This window comes from Neomonachus schauinslandi, chromosome 5, assembly GCF_002201575.2.
Source record: "Neomonachus schauinslandi chromosome 5, ASM220157v2, whole genome shotgun sequence".
In the NCBI taxonomy this organism is placed as follows: Eukaryota; Metazoa; Chordata; class Mammalia; order Carnivora; family Phocidae; genus Neomonachus; species Neomonachus schauinslandi.
This window is the reverse complement of record NC_058407.1, coordinates 17,922,266-17,925,517: the sequence shown is the minus strand read 5'-3', so window position 1 is coordinate 17,925,517 and position 3,252 is coordinate 17,922,266.

Below are 3,252 nucleotides of genomic sequence, written 5' to 3'. Positions count from 1 at the left end.
CTGTCTTGGTCGGCTTGGGCCAAACAAAATACCCTAGACTGGGCAGCTTAAACAGAAACTAATTTCCTTATAGTTCTGGAGGCTGGAGTTCTGAGATCAGGGTGCCAGCACAGTCAATTTCTGGTGAGGATCCCCTTCCCGGCTTATAGACAGGCTGCCCTCTCACTTTGGGCTCACATGGCAGAGGAGAGACAGACACACAGAGAGAAGTTGGTTGAGTGCTCTTCAGTGTCTCTTCCTAGAAAGGCACTAATCCCATGAGAGCCCCACCCTCATGACCTCATCTAACCCTAATTACCTCCCCAAAGCCCCATCTCCAAGTACCATCACACTGGGGTTTAGACTTCAACATGTGTGTTTTGGGGGCCACAATCATTCAGCCCAAAACATGCACAAAGTTGTTTATCTAACCTAAGTGTCTAGCAAAAGGGACCTGGCTAAGTGCACTGGGGGACCGCCCTGAAATGGAAGATCATGTAGCCATCGAAAATTTTCAAAAAAAAATTGACAGCTTAGGTTTATCACCTAGGGTTTGTTGACTGTCTTTGGCCCATTTAAGCAAGAGAGGACCTGTGGAAAGATGTTGGGGGCTGAGGCCACCCCAAAGCAAAGCGAACCTGGAGGCCCAGATGGAAAGAGGGCAGGAATAAAGAAGCTTCCAGAGTCGTGGGCAGCAGGGATCTATCTGTCCAGTGGTCTGGTAACAGGAGCAGCTTACGAGAGCCCTGATGTGGCAGCAAATAACCTGAGAATAATCCTTCCCTCCTTGCCTCATGTGTCCGTGGGATGCCTCAGCCCACACTGAAAGATACCAAATTGCTATTAGTGCTTGTCTTTGGGAGGTGCAGTGTGGGTGTTTTATCTTCTTCCACTTTTCTGTGTTTTCCACTTTTTTCTGATGTGCCAAATCCCTACTTATTTATCTTAAAATATCTGTGTGAACACTTTAAGTGCACTGCTTCCAGGGAAAAATATAATTTAGGACTGGCACTAGGTAACACTGTGAGGGGGCTTTCTGGAAAGCTAACCCTGCTTCTTTTTCTTCTTCTTCTTCATGGTCCTCATCCTCAGGCACCCAAAGACTACCTTTTCCTCCACTGACCTGCCACTTTCTATTAAAACCTGCTTTCAAAAAAGTGGTATGATGTCAGTTACCTTCAGGAAATTCAACAAGAATAACACAATAACAATAAAACCAGCTAACAGTTACTGCTAAGGACTGAATTGTGTGCCCTCCCCCCTCCCCGCAATTCATTCACTGAAGCCCCAACCCCCAATGTGGCTGGGTGGGGTCCTAATCTGATAGGATTGGCTTTCTAAGAAAAGGAAATGAGACCTTTCTCTCCCTCTCCCTCCCTCCCTCTCTCTCTCTCCCTCCCTCTCCCTCCCTGTCCTTCCCTGTCCTTCCCTGTCCTTCCCTGTCCTTCCCTGTCCCTCCCTGTCCCTCCCTCCCTCTCCTTCCTTCCCTCTCCCTCTCTCTGTCTCTCTCCTCTCTCTCTCTGTTTCTGTCTCTGTCTGTCTCTCTCTCTCTCCTTACACATGCCCAGAGGAAAGGCCCTATGAGCAGAGTGACAGGTGTTCCTCTGCCATCCAGGAGAAGGGCTCTCACCAGCATCTAGGCCTGCTAGCACCCTGATCTCACACTTACAGCCTCCAGAACTATGAGAATGTAAATTTCTGTTGTTTAAGACACCCATTTTATGGTATTTTTTACGGCAGCCCAAGCAGACTAATATACTTAATATAATATATTCTATTCTAAGTGTTTTCCATGTATTAACTTATTCAGTCTCATAAACACCGTAGGAAGTAAGCACTGTTATTATTATCCCCATTCTTCAAAGGAGGAAAATCGATGCACAGAGATACTACACAGCTCACCTGCAGTCAACACAGCCCATCCTTGCTGGCACAGGACTGCGCATCTGAATCAAAGCAGGCAGGTGCCGGTCCGTGCCTACCGTGTACTGAGCATTTACGTGCCTTATCTTATTGGGTACCTAAAACTCCATGACTTGGGTATTATCCCCATTTTCCAGTTAAGGAAACAGCCTGAGAGAGGTTAAGAAACTGGCCAAGTTGACATAGCTAGAAAGGTGAGGCTCTTCTCAAACAATTTAACATCAACATCAGAGCCACTGTCTTAAACACAAAGTAAATTCCAGAGGGATTTTTTTTTTTTTTTTGCGTGTTGTCTTGTCTCTATGGCCCACCATATAGAAATTGATATGATTCTAAGAAATGTCCTTGCTATATATAACTTTAGAACACTGCGCTCAACTATTACCCATAAATTCTTTTACGACATGTTTGATAATCCTAGTATTCTACAAGTAATTTTTATTAGAAAAATAATGGAAGTTGGAATCAGATAATTTCGAATGATGCAGCAGGATGGTGAATGAGCACCATAGGAAAAAATCAGACTCTCCCTCAATGTCGCGAAGTTGAACGTTTGCTCACATGTCACCCTCTTGGTCAGGCCTGCTCGAAAAATCTATTTAAAATGGTACCCCTGGGTGCCTGGATGGCTCAGTCAGTTAGGCGTCTGCCTTCGGCTCAAGTCATGATCCCGGAGTCCCAGGATCAAGTCCCATGTCAGGCTCCCTGCTCAGTGGGGAGTCTGCTTCTCCCTCTGCCCTTCACCCCACTTGTGCTCACTCTCTCGCTTTCTCTCAAATAAATAAGTAAATCTTTTTTAAAAAATAAATAAAATAAATAAAATTGTACCCCTTTATCACTCCCTCATCCCCTCATTACCTCAAACCTCCTTCATCCAGCTCAATTCCTTTTATTTACAGCTCTTATCACCTTCTAACTTACTGTATGTTTTACCTATTTATTATTTGCATGTCCCCGGCACTGTAGGGCCTGGCACCATGTAAGGTGCTCAGTGAATACTTTTTCAGTATTTTTCTCCAAGGACTTATTTGTTGTATCTTAAGTTAAAATGCCCATCCCAAAACAGAGTTTGGAGGAGATGGAAGCAAAATTATTTATGATCCTTTGGAATTCTTTTTAATAAGTCATGTATTCAGGTGGTTCAAAATTCAAAGGTTATGCAAGGTTGAATAGTGAAAAATCAAATCTCCACCCTGTTTTCCCTGCCATTTTATTGTTCCTTTCCCTGGGGACAGTCAATGTTACCAGTTTCTTTTGTAAATAGAGATACTTGTGTATATCTTATCTTTTCTTACACAAACATTACACCACATTTATATGTATACACTGTAGTGTATGTGGCCTTTTTTT